General features: G+C 43.3%; 1 protein-coding gene and 1 pseudogene across 1 annotated transcript in view; one reads left to right on the top strand and one right to left on the bottom strand.

The window, feature by feature from the left end:
• FAM186A (family with sequence similarity 186 member A) overlaps positions 1 to 17241 on the bottom strand; it is a 72547-nt gene that overhangs the window by 38854 nt on the left and 16452 nt on the right. The window lies entirely within an intron of this gene.
• On the top strand, positions 69 to 5450 carry LOC106635366 (large ribosomal subunit protein uL24-like; annotated as a pseudogene).

Raw genomic sequence — 17241 nt, 5'->3', positions numbered from 1 at the left:
AATAAGAGTAAGATAAGTGTGTAGTTCTCTTCCCTTTTGCCGCCATCTCCGAAGCCGGGGTGGCCAAAATGAAGTTCAATCCCTTTGTGACTTCCGACTGAAGCAAGAATCACAAAAGGCATTTCAATACACCTTCCCACATTCGCAGGAAGATTATGTCTTCCCCTCTTTCCGAAGAGCTGAGACAGAAGTACAACATGCGATCCGTGCCCATCTGAAAGAATGATGAAGTTCAGGTTGTATGAGGACACCATAAAGGTCAGCAAATTGGCAAAGTAGTCCAGGTTTACAGGAAGAAATATATTATCTACATTGAACAGGTGCAGCGGAAAAAGGCTAATGGCACAACTGTCCATGTAGGCCCTCGCCCCAGCAAGGTGGTTATCACTAGGCTAAAACTGGACAAAGACCGCAAAAAGATCCTTGAACAGAAAGCCAAATCTCGCCAAGTAGGAAAGGAAAAGAGCAAATACAAGGAAGAAACAATTGAGAAGACGTAGGAATAAAGTAATCTTATATACGAGCTTTGATTAATACTTGAAACAAAAAAAAAAAAGAGTAAGATTTGGATTTTGCCAAACAAATCATCATGCAAAATGAGTATTCTGATGTTAGGTGTATTTGCTGTTACAGCAAATAATAATTTAAGTCAGGAACACAGGTGAGCCAAGGCAAAGTTTGCTAAACCAAATGATGAAGAATAACATTACAAGCTAACATATAGCACAGTGAACAAAGAAAAGATACTACTAACTCCTCATAAATTCTCCCAGAAAAGTGAAGAGGAAGAAACACTTCCCAACTCATCCTTTGAGGCCAACGTATATCGAAGCCAGACAAAGGCACTACAAAATAAGAAAACTAAATACAAACATGCCTGATGAATATTGATACAGAAAACCTTAGCAAAATACTAGTGAACAGAATTCAACAGCATGTTAAAGGGATTATACACCACGATCAAGTGAGATTTATTTCTGGAATGCAAGGATGATTAAATATATGTAAATCAATCAATGCAATGTGCCAAATGAACAGAATGACCAAAAAACAAAACAAAACACGTGATCATCACAATTGATGCAGAAAAAGCATTTGACAAAATTTAACACCCTTTCATTACTTAAAAAAAAAAAAATACACAAGAGGCTGGGCACAGTAGCTCACGCCTGTAATCCCAGCACTTTGAGAGGCCAAGACAGAAGTTTCACTTGAGTCCAGGAGTTCGAGACCAGCCTGAGCAACATGGTGAAACCCTGGCTCTACAAAAAATAAAAAATATCAGCCAGGTATGGTGGTGTGTGCTTATAGTTACAGCTAGTCAGGAGGCTGAGGTGGGAGGATTACTTGAACCTGGGAGGTCAAGGCTGCAGTAAGCCATGATTATGCCACTGCACTCCAGCCTTGGTGACAGAGTGAGCCCCGGTCTTAACACAAACAAAAAACATACACAAAAGAAACTAGAAATAGAAGAAAACTTCTTCAACATAATAAAGGCCATATACGAAAAGCCCACAGGTTATAATATATTCAACAGTGAAAGACTGAAAGTTTTTCCTCCAAGATTAGGAACAAGGCAAGGATGCCCACTTTCACCATCTATCTAACCTGGTATTGGAAATCCTAGACAATTAGGCAAGAAAAAGAAATAAAGGCCAGACACGGTGGCTCACGCCTGTAATCCTAGCACTTTGGGAGGCCGAGGCGGGCGGATCATGAGGTCAGGAGATCGAGACCATCCTGGCTAACACAGTGAAACCCCGTGTCTACTAAAAATACAAAAAAATAGCCAGGCGTGGTGGCAGGTGCCTGTAGTCCCAGCTACTTGGGAGGCTGAGGCAGGAGAATGGCGTGAACCTGGGAGGCAGAGCTTGCATGAGCTGAGACTGTGCCACTGCACTCCAGCCTGAGAGACAGAGCGAGACTCTGTCTCAAAAAAAAAAAAAAAAAGAAAGAAATAAAAGGCACACAATTTGGAAAGGAAAAAGTAAAATTATCTCTGTTCATAGATAACATGATCTTAAATTGTAGAAACCCTACATATGTAGAAAACTCTATATATGTAGAAAGCCCTAAGGATTACCCTCTGTGTGCATGTGCACGCACACACACACACACACACAAACACACTATTAGAACAATAAATTCAGCAAAGTTGCAGGGTAAAACATACATACAAATCAGTCACTTTGCTAACTACACTAACACTGAGCAATATGAAAAAGAAATTAAGAAAACAATGCCATTTATAATAGCATCAAAAATAATAATATATTTAGAAATCGCAGCTCATGCCTGTAATCCCAGCACTTTGGAAGGCCGAGGCGGGTGGATCACCTGAGGTTGGGAGTTCAAGACCAGCCTGGCCAACATGGTGAAACCCTGTGTCTACAAAAATACAAAAATTATTCAGCTATGATGGTGGGTGTTTGTAATCCCAGCTACTCAGGAGGCTGAGGTGGGAGAATCACTTGAACCTGGGAGGCAGAGGTTGCAGTGAGCTGAGATCACGCCACTACACTCCAGCCTGGGTAACAGAGAGCGACTCTGTCTCAAAAATAATAATATTGAGAGGCCGAGACAGGTGGATCACTTGAGGTCAGGAGTTCGTGACAAGCCTGGCCAACATGGTGAAACCCCATCTTTACTAAAAATACAAAAATTAGCCAGCATGGTGGTGGGCATTTATAATCCCAGCTACTCAGGAGGCTGAGGCAGGAGAATTTCTTCACCCGGGAGGTGGATCTTGCAGTGAGCCATGATCGCGCCACTGCACTGCAGCCTGGGCAACAGAGCAAGACTCTGTCTCAAAAATAAATAAATAAATAAATAAATATTTTAAATAATAATAATAAATTTAGAAATAAACTTACCCAAGGAGGTAAAAGACTTGTTGTTTTCACTACAAAATGTTACTGAGAGAAATTAAAGAAAACACAAGTAAATGGAAAGATATCACATATTTATGGATTGGAATATTTAATATTGTTAAGATGTCAATACTACCCAAACCAATCTACAGATTAATGCAATCCCTATCAAAATCCCAATGGCTTTTTTTTCTTTTGCAGCAATAGAAAAATTCATCCTAAAATTTACATGGAATCTCAAGGGATCCTGAATGGCTGAAACAATCTTGAAAAAGAATAACAAAGTTGGAGATCCCACATTTTCTGATTTCAAACTTATTCCAAAGCTACATTAATCAAAATAATGTGGTACAGGCATAACGACAGGCATATAACCTGATGGAATAGAATAGAGAGCCCATAAATAAACACCAAGTTAACAGTATGTGTATAGTATAGTATATTCATAGCATAAGGTAAAATTATTTTCCGTAAGGATTCTAAGGCCATCCAATGAGGAAAGGACAGTCTTTAAAAAAAAAAACACACACACACACAAATGTTGGTGGGAAAACTGAATACCTACACACGAAAGAATGAAGTTGGATCCTTATCTTATATCATATAAAAAATTAAACTCAAAATAGATTAAAGACCTAACACTTATAAAACACTTAGAAGAAAACACAGGAGAAAGGCTTCATGGCATTGGATTTGGCAATGATTTCTTGGTGACATGACACAAAATCACATGCAACAAAAGTAAAAATAGATAAATGGGCTGGGCACGGTGGCTCACTCCTGTAATCCCAGCACTCTGGGAGGCTGAGGCAGGCGGATCACGAGGTCAGGAGATCGAGACCATCCTGGCTAACATGGTGAAACCCCGTCTCTACTAAAAATACAAAAAAAATTAGCCAGGCATGGTGGTGGGCGCCTGTAGACCCAACTACTTGGGAGGCTGAGGCAGGAGAATTACTTGAACCCGGGAGGCAGAGGTTGCAGTGAGCTGAGATCGAGCCACTGCACTCCAGCCTCAGCCTGGGCGACAGAGTGAGACTCCGTCTCAAAAAAAAAAAAAAGATAAATGGACTATATCAAAGTTAAAAACATTTGTTTGTCAAAGGACAAAAATCAACAGATTGAAAAGTCAACCTAGGAAATGGGAGAAAATATTTGCAAATTGTATATCCACTAAGGGTTAATATCCACAATATATAAATAACTTGTACAAACTCAATGTCAAAAAAGAAAAACCAAAAAACCCAAATAGGCTGTGCACTGGTGGTTCACCCCTATAATCCCAGGACTTTGGGAGGCTGAGGTGGACAGATCAGTTGAAGTCAGGAGTTTGAGACCAGCCTGGCCAACACTGTGAAACCCCGTCCCTACTAAAAATGCAAAATTTAGGCCGGGCGCGGTGACTCACGCCTGTAATCCCAGCACTTTGGGAGGCCGAGGAGGGTGGATCACGAGGTCAGGAGATCGAGACCATCCTGACTAACACAGTGAAACCCCGTCTCTACTAAAAATACAAAAAATTAGCCGGGCGTGGTGGCAGGCGCCTGTAGTCCCAGCTACTCGGGAGGCTGAGGCAGGAGAATGGCATGAACCCGGGAGGCGGAGCTTGCAGTGAGCAGAGATTGCACCACTGCACCCCAGCCTGGGCGACAGAGTGAGACTCCATCTCAAAAAAAAAAAAAAAAAAAATGCAAAACTTAGCCAGGCATGGTGGCACACTCCTGTAATCCCAGCTACTTGGGTGGCTGAGGCACAAGAATCACTTGAGCCTGGGAGGTAGAGGTTGCAGTGAGCCGAGATTGTGCCACTGCATTCCATCCTAGGCAACAGAGTGACACTCCATACCCCCAAAAAAACAAAAACAAAAACCCAAATAAACCAATTTTAAAATGGGCAAAGGATCCAAAAAAGATATACAAATGGCCCAAAAATATATGAAAATATGTTCAACGTAACTAGTAACTAGGAAAATGTAAATCAAAACCACAATGATATACTACTTCGTACCCATTAAGATGGCTACTATGAAAAAAACAGAAAATAACAAGTGTGGGTGAGGCTGTGCAAAATTGGAACCCTGTGCACTGCTGGTAGGAATGTAATATTGTGCAGCTGCTGTGAAGAAAAGGATGACAGTTCCTCCAGATATTAAAAATAGTATCACTATATGATCTAGCAATTGTTCTCTGTGTATACATCCAAAAGAATTATAAGCAGGGTCCCTAAGAAATATTTGTACACTCATGCTCATAGTGTCTTTATTCACAATAACCAAGAGGTAGAAGTAACCCGTGTCCATTGACAGATAAATGGATAAACAAAATGTGGTATATATTTATATATATACACAATGGAGGCCAGGCACAGTGACTCATGCCTGTAATCCCGGCACTTTGGGAGGCTGAGGTGGTCAGGTCACTTGAGGTCAGGAGTTTGAGACCACGCTGGCCAACATGATGAAACCTCATGTTGCACTAAAAAACACAAAAATTAGCCAGGCATGGTGGCGGGTGCCTGTAATCCCAGCTACTTGGGAGACTGAGGCAGGAGAATCGCTTGAACCCAGGAGATGGAGGTTACAGTGAGCCAAGATTGCACCACAGCACTCCAGCCTGAGCAACAGAGCGAGACTTCATCTCAAAAAAAAAAATTTAATTCAATTTAATTTTTTTTTTTTGAGGCAGAATCTTACTCTGTCACCTAGGCTAGAGTGCAGTGGCATGATCTCGGCTGACTGCAAACTCCACCTCAGGGTTCAAGTGATTCTCCTGCCTCAGCCTCCAGAGTAGCTGGGGTTACAGGTGCCTGCCTCCACGCCCAGCTAATTTTTGTATTTTTTAGTAGAGACGGGGTTTCACCATCTTGGCCAGGCTGATCTTGAACTCCTGACCTCATGATCCATCTGCCTCTGCCTCCCAAAGTGTTAGGATTACAGGCGTGAGCCACCGTGCCCGGCCAACTTAATTTAATTTTAAAATATACATAATAGAATGTTATTCAGCCTTAAAATTGAAGGATATTTTGACATACACTACAATATGGATGAACCTTGAACAGACTATGCTGAGTGAATAAGCCAGTCATAAAAAGACAAATACTTTATGACTCCACTTAAATGAGGTATCTAGAATAGTTGAATTCATAGAAACTAAGTACAGTTGTGGTTTTTAGGGGATAAGGAGAAAGGGAAATGGATATTGTTGTTTAATGGATATAGAACTTCAGTTTTGAAAGGTGAAATAGTTCTGACTTTGGTTGCAAAATAATGTATGGCAATATATATTCACGCTTAAAACTATTGTACTATATACTTAAAAATAATTAAGGCAGTAAATTTTATGTATATTTTACCACAATTAATTTTTTTTTTTGAGACGGAGTTTCGCTCTTATTGCCCAGGTTGGAGTGCAATGGCATGATCTTGGCTCACGGCAACATCGGCCTCCTGGGTTCAAGCAATTCTCCTGCCTCAGCCTCCCAAGTAGCTGGGATTACAGGCATGCGCCACAATACCCAGTTAATTTTGTATTTTTAGTAGAGACGGGGTTTCACCATGTTGGTCAGGCTGGTCTCAAACTCCTAACCTCAGGTGATCCACCTGCCTTGGCCTCCCAAAGTGCTGGGATTACAGGCGTGAGCCATCGTGGCTGGCCCAATTAATTTTTTTTTAATTTAAAAAGGAATAATCAAACGTTAAGTATGGAAATATTGGAATCAGAAAAAGAGGTGATGCAGTTGTAGCAAATCTAACTTAAGTCAAGAACACAGGAGACGGGAGACAAAGTTGGCCAAGCCAAGTGATAAAGAATAACATCACAACTAATACATAGTATGGTGGTTAAGAAATAAATACGCCAGGTGCAGTGGCTCAAGCCTGTAATCCCAGCACTTTGGAAGGCCAAGGAGGGTGGATCATGAGGTCAGGCGTTCAAGACCAGCCTGGGCAACATAGTGAAACCCCATCTCTATTAAAAATACAAAAAATTAGCCGGGCATGGTGGCGGGCACCTGTAATCCCAGCTACTTGGGAGGCTGAGACAGGAGAATTGCTTGAACCTGGGAGGCAGAGGTTGCAGTGAGCCAAGATTGTGTCACTGCATGCCAGCCCGGGCGACAGTGTGAGACTCTGTCTCAAAAAAAAAAAAAAAAAAGAAATAATACTAGGCCGGGCACGGTGGTTCACATCTGTAATCCCAGCACTTTGGGAGGCCGAGGCGGGTGGATCACTTGAGGTCAGGAGTTGGAGACTGACCTGCCCAAGATGGTGAAACCCTATCTCTACTAAAAATACAAAAAATTAGCTGGGCATATTGGTGGGTGACTGTAATCCCAGGTACTTGGGAGTATGAGGCAGAGAATTGCTTGAACCCCGGAGGCGGAGGTTACTGTGAGCCGAGATGGTGCCACTGCACTCCAGTCTCCTGGGCGACAGAGCAAGACTCCGTCTAAAAAAAAAAAAAAAGAAAAAAGAAAGAAAGAAGGAAGGAAGGAAGGAGGAAGGAAGGAAGGAAGGAGGAGGGAGGGAGGGAGGGAGGGAGGAAGGAAGGAAGGAAGGAAGGAAAGAAGGAAGGAAGGAACGAAAGAAAGAAAGAAAGAAAGAAAGAAAGAAAGAAAGAAAGAAAGAAAGAAAGAAAGAAAAGAAAGAAAGAAAAACTAGGCTGGGCAATGGTGGCTCACACCTGTAATCCCAGCAGTTTGGGAGGCTGAGGTGGGCATATCACGAGGTCAGGAATTCAAGACCAGCCTGGCCCACATAGTGAAACCCCGTCTCTACTGAAAATGCAAAAATTAGCCAGGTGTGGTGGCACGCACCTGTAGTCCCAGCTTCTTGGTAGGCTGAGGCAGGAGAACTGCTCAAACCCGGCAGGCAGAGGTTGCAGTGAGCCGAGACCACACCATTGCACTCCAGCCTGTATGACAGAGTAAGACTCCATCTCAAAAAAACAAAACAGAAAAAGAAATAATACTAATCACTCACAAACTTTTCCAAAAAGTTGAAGAAGAAGGAGCAATTCCTGACTCATTCTTTGATGTCAGCGTTACCCTGATATCAAAATCGGACAGATGTAAAAGAAGAAAACTACAAACCAATATCTCTCACCTCATGAAAATAGTCACAAAAAATGCTTCATAAGATTTTCATACCATCTCACACCAGTTAGAATGGCAATCATTAAAAAGTCAGGAAACAATAGGTGCTGGAGAGGATGTGGAGAAATAGGAACACTTTTACACTGTTGGTGGGACTGTAAACTAGTTCAACCATTGTGGAAGTCAGTGTGGCCATTCCTCAGGGATCTAGAACTAGAAATACCATTTGACCCAGCCATCCCATAACTGGGTATATACCCAAGGGATTATAAATCATGCTGCTATAAAGACACATGCACATGTATGTTTATTGCGGCATTATTCACAATAGCAAAGACTTGGAACCAACCCAAATGTCCAACAATGATAGACTGGATTAAGAAAATGTGGCACATATACACCATGGAATACTATGCAGCCATAAAAAATGATGAGTTCATGTCCTTTATAGGGACATGGATGAAATTGGAAATCATCATTCTCAGTAAACTATCACAAGAACAAAAAACCAAACACCGCATATTCTCACTCATAGGTGGGAACTGAACAATGAGAACACATGGACACAGGAAGGGGAATATCACACTCTGGGGACTGTTGTGGGGTGGGGGGAGGGGGGAGGGATAGCATTGGGAGATATACCTAATGCTAGATGACGAGTTAGTGGGTGCAGCGCACCAGCATGGCACATGTATACATATGTAACTAACCTGCACATTGTGCACATGTACCCTAAAACTTAAAGTATAATAATAATAAAGAAAGAAAGAAAAAAAAAAAGTTCTAAATAAAAATCTTTATAGAAATTAAAAAAAAAGATTTTCAAAAATTCTGGGACAGATAGGTGACCAATAAAATAAAATAGAAAATAGAAACAAACAATATCCTTAAAAAATAGTATCATGAACAAGTGGGATTTACCCTGGTATGCAAGGCTGATTCAAAATTTGATAATTTCTAAATGTAACTCACTATGTCAACGGATTAAAGAAGAACCATTTATCGCCTCGGTATATACAGAAAAAGAAGTTGACAAAATTCAACATTCATTCATGATTTCTAAAAGAAGCTCGATAATAAATGAGGAATAGAGGGTAATTTCCTCAACCTGATAAAGAGCATTTACAAAACATTTACAGCTAGCATCATACTTAATGGTAAACGTCTCAAGTGCTCTAAAGGTTCTGTTCTAATCACTTCTGCTCAACATTGGATAAATGTCCTAACCAATTCAATAAGGTCAAAAAAAGAAATACAGGAAAATGGATTGGAAAGAGAGAAGCAACATGGTTTCTATTTACAACAAAAAGTTTGTCCATGTAAAAACTCCCAAAGAATTTACCAAAGAGGCCAGGAGCAGCGTCTCACACCTGTAATCCCAGCACTTTGGGAGGCCAAGGCTGGCAGGTCACTTAAGTCCAGAAGTTCAGGACCAGACTGGCCAACATGACGAAACTCCCTTTCTATCAAAAATATAAAAATTAGCCGGGCGTGGTGGCATGTGCATGTAGTCCCATCTACCTGGGAGGCTGAGGCATGAGAATCGCTTGAACCCAGGAGGCAGAGGTTGCAGTGAGCCAAGATCGCTTCTCTGCACTCCAGCCTGGGCCACAGAGTGACACTCCATCTCAAAAAAAAAATAAATAAATACAAATAAAATAAAACAAACCAAAAACCATTTATTTACACTAGCGATATACAATTACAAACTGAAATTTGGCCGAGTGTGGTGGCTCATGCCTGTAATCCCAGCAATTTGGGAGGCCAAGGTGGGTGGATCACCTGAGGTCAGGAGTTTGAGGCCAGCCTGGCCAACATGGTGAAACCCTGTCTCAACTAAAAATACAAAAAATTAGCCAGACATGTTGGCACACAACTATAATCCCAGCTACTTACGAGGCTGAGGCAAAAGAATCGCTTGAACCCGGGAGGCAGAGGTTGCAGCGAGCCGAGATTGCACCATTGCACTCCAACCTGGGCAACAAGAGTGAAGCTCTGTCTCAAAAAGAAAAAAAAAAAAAAAAAGTAGCCAGGTATGGTGCATACCTGTAATCTCAGCTAATCGGGAGGCTGAGGCAGGAGAATCGCCTGAACCTGGGAGGCAGAGATTGCAGTGAGCCGAGATTGTGCCACTGCACTCTAGCCTGGGTGACAGAGGGAGACTCCATCTCAAAAAAAGAAAAAGAAAAAGAAAAAGAAATTGAAATTTAATAAAACAGTGTCACAGGATCCTATGGGTGTCACTTTGCCAGCCAGAAACCTCTGTGGCCAGCGACGCCTCTGCTTGAGTTTTGCTCATGCCCACTGGGCTCATTCCACCTACTAGGCCCAGCAAGCTGCCCTCAGATCGTGATACCGGCCCGGATCCCATGCCTGCCAAGGGTGAGCCAGGCATGGAGCACCGAGGGGTGTGTGAGCAAGCAAGTGCAGGGTCTGGCCACTGTGCACCCCCGCTGTAGCAGCAGGGCAGGCATCTCCAGGTGCTGGCACAAGCACTGGCTCTGGGAGAGGCTGTGGCTGGACCAGACATACCACAAGCAGGTTCTGCTGCAGGCACCAGTGTCTGGATGAGGGAAACTCAGTGGTGCCCATAAGCTCAGAGGTCTGGGCCCTCAGAAGGATCACCACTTTTCACTCACACGGTCCGGGGGCATGTCACAACCCATAGCTCAGTGAGCAAGCTGGGGATGTGTTACAGCTCTTCTAGCTCCTGCTGTTCAGTCCCAAGTTCCTGTCTCATGTCTAGGAAGAATGAGTTTACACGGACAACTGAAGGGTGAGCAAGGTGGAGAGGAGCTTTACTGAGCAACAGAACAGCTCTCAGCAGAGAGGATACCTGAAGTGAGTAGCTCCTATCCGCAGGCAAGTCATCCCAACAAGGGTAGAGGAGACTTGAAGTGGGTAGCTGCTATCCAAAGGCAGGTAGGCCTGATGAGTATAGGCCACTCAAAGTGGATAGCTTCTGTCTGCAGGCAGGTAGTCCCTAGGAGTCTCTGAGTCTGGCTAAGTCTGGGGTTTTTATGGGCTCAAAAGGGAGGAAGTGCATGCTGACTGGTCCATGAGCAGCCATGGTGGGCCTGGTAAAAGTACCATCTGATCGGCCAAAAGGCATCAAGGAAGTTCTCACTCTGGTCCTGGACTCCACCCTAAACTGGCAATGTGGGTCGAACCTCCTTTTACCTCTCTCTCTCTTTTTTTTTTGTAGACAAGGTCTTATTCTGTTGCCCAGGCTGGAGTTCAGTGATGCAGTCATAGCTCACTGCAGCCTAGGACTCCTGGGCTCAAGAGATCCTTCCTCCTTCACCTCCCAAGTAGCTGGGACTACAGACAAGTGCCACCATGGTCAGCTAATTATTTTTTTATTTTTATTTTTTTTAGAGATGGGATCTCACTGTGTTGCTCAAGCTGGTCTGAAACTCCTGGGCTCAAATGATCCTCCCACCTCAGCCTCCTGAGTGCTTGGGATTATAGGCATGAGCCACTGCACCCAGCATAACTGTGTTTAAAGATGCACAATTTAAAGGGGCAATCTTCTGGAAGTGGAAAAAACACAAGGTTGGAAGAAACACCATTTGGCAATTAGGTAGTAAAAAGGGGGAAAAAAGAACTACAATCATCAGGACAGTATGGTATTGGTGTAATGACGGACAAATACATGAATGGAATAGAATAGAGTGTTTAGAAAAGGACTCACATACATGTGGTCAATTAATTTTTGACAGAGGTGCAAATGCAACTCAGTAGAGAAAGGACAGTCTTTTTAACAAGTGGTGTTCAAATAATTGAATATCCACAAACCAGAAGTGAAAAACAAGCTTTTATTCATATCTTGCACAATATTTCAAAAATTTAGTCAAATGAATCTATGAGCTAAATATAAAATTTAACACTATAAAACTTCTAGAAGTAAACATGGGAGAAAATACTTACGACCTTGGGTTAAGGCAATGATTTCTTTGATATAACAACGAAGACACAACCAATGAAAGTACAACACAAGGCCAGGCGCAGTGGCTCACGCCTGTAATCCTAGCACTTTGGGAGGCCGAGGCAGGTGGATCACCTGAGGTCAGGAGTTGGAGACCAGCCTAGCCAACATGGTGAAACCCTGTCTCTACTAAAAATACAAAAATTAGCCAGGCGTGGTGGCTGGCACCTATAATCCCAGCTACTTAGAAGGCTGAGGAAAGAGAATTGCTTGAACCCGGTGGGGGCAGAAGTTTCAGTGAGCCAAGATCGCGCCACTTCACTCCAGCCCGGGCAAAAGAGCAAAACTGCACCTCAAAAAAAAAAAAAAAAAACAAGAAAAGAAAGAAAGTACAACATGATACATTAGATTTCACAAAAATGTAAGACTTCTGCAATATGAAAGATACTGTTAAGAAAATGAAAAGTCGGCGAAGCGAGGTGGCTCATGCCTGCTCATCCCAGCACTTTGGGTGGCCAAGGCAGGTGGATCACCTGAGGTCGGGAGTTCGAGACCAGGCTGACCAACATGGGAAAACCCTGTCTCTACTAAAAATACAAAATTAGCCAGCGTGGTGGCCACATGCCTGTAATCCCAGCTACTCTGGAGGCTGAGGTAAGAGAATTGCTTGAACCGGGAGGTGGAGGTTGCAGTGAGCCAAGATTGCGACATTACACTCCAGCCTCGGCAACAAGAGCGAAACTCCATCTCAAAAAAAAAAGAAAATGAAGTCAGCCGAGCACGGTGGCTCACGCCTGTAATCCCAACACTTTGGGAGGCCGAGGTGGGTGGATCACGAGGTCAGAAGTTCAAGACCAGCCTGGCCAAGATGGTGAAACCCTGTCTCTACTAAAAAGTACAAAAATTAGCCAGGTGCAGTGGCAGGCGCCTGTAATCCCAGCTACTCGGGAGCCTGAGGCAGGAGAATCGTTTGAACCCCAGGAGCAGAGGAAACAGTGAGCCGAGATTGCACCACTGCACTCCAGCCGGGGAGACAGAGTGAGACTCCATCTCAAAATATATATATACATATATGTAAATTGTATATATATATATACACACACATATGTAAATTGTATATATATACACACATACATATATATATACACACACACATATATATATAATTAAATTAAAAAAAAGAAAATGAAAAGTCAAGCCACAGTCTGGGAATAAATATTTACAAATCATATCACTAGTGGGAATACAAATTGGCACAACTATTCTGGAAGAAAATGTGTCAGTGCTTAAAAGAACTTCAGGTGCACTTAAATTTTAACCCAGCAATCCCATTTCTAGGAATATACCTTGGAGGTACAGCTTCAACCATATGAAAATGTCTGTGTAAGGTTACTTTCTGCAGCATTGTTTGTAATTATGAAGTATTGGAAATAACTTAAATGTCCATATATAGGAAAGTGGTTGAATTAACTATGGTATAACTGCACAATGGATTATTTAAAAGAATAAAGAAGGCTGGGTGCAGTGGCTCACGCCTGTAATCCCAGCACTTTGAGAGGCCGAGGCAGGCAGATCACCTGAGATTAGGAGTTTGAGACCAGCCTGGCCAACATGATGAAACCCCATCTCTACTAAAAATACAAAAATTGGGCCGGGCACGGTGGCTCACGCCTGTAATCCCAGCACTTTGGGAGGCCGAGGTGGGTGGATCATAAGGTCAGGAGATCGAGACCATCCTAGCTAACATGGTGAAACCCCGTCTCTACTAAAAATACAAAAAATTAGCTGAATGTGGTGGCGGGCGCCTGTAGTCCCAGCTACTCGGGAGGCTGAGGCAGGAGAATGGCATGAACCCAGGAGGCGGAGCTTGCAGTGAGCCAAGATAGTGCCACGGCACTCCAGCCTGGTCAACAGAGCGAGACTCCCTCTCAAAAAAAAAAGAAAGAAAAAAGAGGGGAAAAAAAAAAAAAAAAAAACAAACTAAAGCACAGGCCGGGCTCAGTGGCTGATGCCTGTAATCCCATCACTTTGGGAGAGCAAGGCACGTGGATCACCTGATGTCGGGAGTTAGAGACCAGCCTGATCAACATGAAGAAACCCCATCTCTATTAAAAATACAAAAGTAGCCGGGCGTAGTGGAGCATGCCTGTAATCCCAGCTACTTGGGAGGCTGAGGCAGGAGAATCGCTTGAAACCGGGAGGCAGAGGTTGCAGTGAGCCAAGATTGCGCCATTGCACTCCAGCCTGGGCAACAAGAGCAAAACTCTGTCTCAAAAAAAAAAAAGTAAAGCACAAAAGAATATAGCTATTGTATGTTACCCTTCATGTAAGAAAAAATGAGATATGAAAAATTATGCATGAATCTACTCATTTGTGCAAAATAAATACAAGAAGGATAAGCCAGAGGCTAGAGAGATTGGTTACATATAGGGTGTATGTGGGGAAAAGGTGGAAAGAAAGAAGGAATGACAATAGGGTAGCAAAGATAAGAAAGGAGTGACATTTTTCTGCATGTAGCTCTGACTTTTATCAGCACAGTAATGTTTCACATACATACCTTTCATATACTCGATAATAAACTGTTAAAACCAACCTGTATTTGGGCTGACCCAAAATGGAATACGAATACTAACAACTGAAATTAAGTGTATACAAATGAATAACATAACTTCACTTAGAAGAAAATAAATAGGTAGCAACTTTGAAAACAGTATATGAGTGGACAATGTAAGGCTAAATATAAAACAATGGTACATAAATGCAGTGCTACTTAATAAATGTCCTTCTTATATGCTTATGGATTAGTAATTCTGAAATTACATTATGTGTGTACTGGAAATCAACTAATAAATATATTGTATATAATAAGAACTGGTGTTGTTCGGGTGCGGTGGCTCACGTCTGTAATCCCTGCACTTTGGGAGGCTGAGGCTGGTGGATCACCTAAGGTCAGGAGTTCGAGACCGGCCTGGCCAACATGATGAAACCCTGTCTCTACTAAAAATACAAAAAAAAAAAAAAAAATTATCTGGGCATGCTGGTGCGTGCCTGTAATCCCAGCTACTCAGGAGGCTGAGGCAGGAGAATCGCTTGAACCTGGGAGGTGGAGGTTGCAGTGAGCTGAGATCATGCCACTGCATTCCAGCCTGGGTGACAGAGTGAGACTGTCAAAAAAAAAAAGAACTGGTGTGATGGGATATTTGGGGTGTCGCTTTTCTGGCCAGAAACCCCTGTGGCCAACTTTTGCCCAAGTTTTGCTCAGGCCCACTGGGCTCATTTCGCCCATTCAGCATTGCAGGCTGCACTCAGCTCATGCTACTGGCCTGGATCCCATGCCTGCCAAGGGTGAGCCAGGCATGGAGTGGCAAGGGGTATGTGAGCAAGTGAGCATTGGGCCCGGCCACTGTGCACAGCCAGGCATGCCACCTGTGGCAGGGTGGGCATCTCCAGGCACAGGCACAGGTGCCAACTCCCTGTGAGGCTGTGGCTGGACCAGGCATACTGCAAGCAGCTTCCACAGCTAGCACCAGGCAATGTGGTGGCACCCAGAAGCTTGGAGACACCAGGAACCACAGAGCCCCAAAGAGGATGTCGCAGCCCTGGCTTAGAGAGTTTCTAGGTCTGGGCTCCCCGAAGGGCCACAGCTCTTCTCTCTTTCTCTCTTCTTTCCTTCTCTCTACTCTCCTTCTTGTCACCTGCAACATGGCAAGCAAGGGGCGTGTTTCAGCCCTGTTTGTGTTACAGCTCTTTCAGTCCCACCATTCGGCAGGTCCCAAGTTCTTGTCTTGCATTCAGAAAGAATGAGCTATGCAGACAAGTGGAGGGTGAGCAAGGTGAAGAGGTGCTTTATTGAGTGACAGAACAGCTCAGAGGAGACCCTCAGTGGGTAGCTCCTCTCCACAGGTAGCTCATCCCAATGAGTGTCCAGCTGTCAGCAGAGAGGAGACCCACAGTGGGTAGCAGTGGGCCAAGGTTGCACCACTGCACTCCAGCCTGGGCAACAGAGCAAGATTCCGCCTCAAAAAAAAATTGATTAATTAATTAATTAAATGTAATGAAGAGATGGAAAAATATTCTGTGTAAATGGAAACCAAAAAAGAACAGGAGCAGCTATACTTATATAACTGAACATAAACTTTAAGTCAAACACTAATAGAGCCAGGCAGGTTTACATGATTGTAATCTTGGAAATTTGGAAGGCCAAGGTGGGAAGATCACTTGAGGACAGGAGTTTGAGAACAGCCTGGGCAATATTGCAAGACCTTGTCTCTACAAAAAATTAAAAAATTAGCCAGCATGGTGGCTTGTACCTGTAAGTCCCAGCTACTGAAGGGGCTGAGGTGGGAGAATCACTTGAGCCCAGGAAGTTGAGGCTGCTGTGAGCCATGATCGTGCCACTGCACTCCAGCGTGGGTGACAAGGAGAAAACCATCCAGGTCAAAGGACACCAAATATGAGGCAAACAGAAATCAAGTATCCCCTTTTGAGTAGGGAGTGGGGAAGAAGTGCTTGGAAAGTTGGTGATTTGGGGTTAGTCCCTAAAAACCACTTTAGGGTTTCTCTGCTCTGCCCACCCTCTGTAGAAGGTGGACACTGGTCAGTTAACAGATGACATGTTACTTGATGAGCGGTCACTTGATGCCCATGGCTTTTGTTTTAAAGACACATACACATATTGCGCCACTGCACTCCAGCCTGGGTGACAAGAGCAAAACTCCAACTCAAAAAAAAAAAAAAGACACACTCTTGTCCACACATGCTTAGAGATACGAGTAGGCTGGTCAACTTAAGCATGTTACTGGCAGAGGGGGTATTGGGGTTATTTTCTAGGGGGAATAGCATGTCACTTTAGCATGCTTTTTAATATATTAATTAAAAATATATATATATGGCCAGGCACAATGGCTCACGCCTGTAATATCAGCACTTTGGGAGGCTGAAGTGAGCAGATCACTTGAGGCCAGGAGTTCAAGACCAGCCTGGCCAACATGGTGAAACGCTTTCTCTACTAAAAATACAAAAATTAGCCAGGTGTGGTGGCTCACACCTGTAATCCCAGCTACGCAGGAGGCTGAGGCAGGAGAATCGCTTGAACCCGGGAGGCAGAGGTTGCAGTGAGCTGAGATCGTGCCACTGCACTCCAGCCTGGGCAACAGAGCAAGACTCTGTCTCAAAAAATAAATAAATAAATAAATAAATAAATTAAATAAATAAATAAAAAGCAAAATAGAAGTTTAGATTTTAATAAAATTTGTAGGGTTTCCAAGTAATTTTTACAGAATTTACTTGTTTGCTTCAACTGTCTCCTTCTACCTCTGCTTTGAAGGAGATGAGGACAGGCCTGGATTTAAA

This window comes from Pan paniscus, chromosome 10, assembly GCF_029289425.2.
Source record: "Pan paniscus chromosome 10, NHGRI_mPanPan1-v2.0_pri, whole genome shotgun sequence".
NCBI lineage: Eukaryota > Metazoa > Chordata > Mammalia > Primates > Hominidae > Pan > Pan paniscus.
This window is presented reverse-complemented; position numbering and strand designations above follow the sequence as displayed.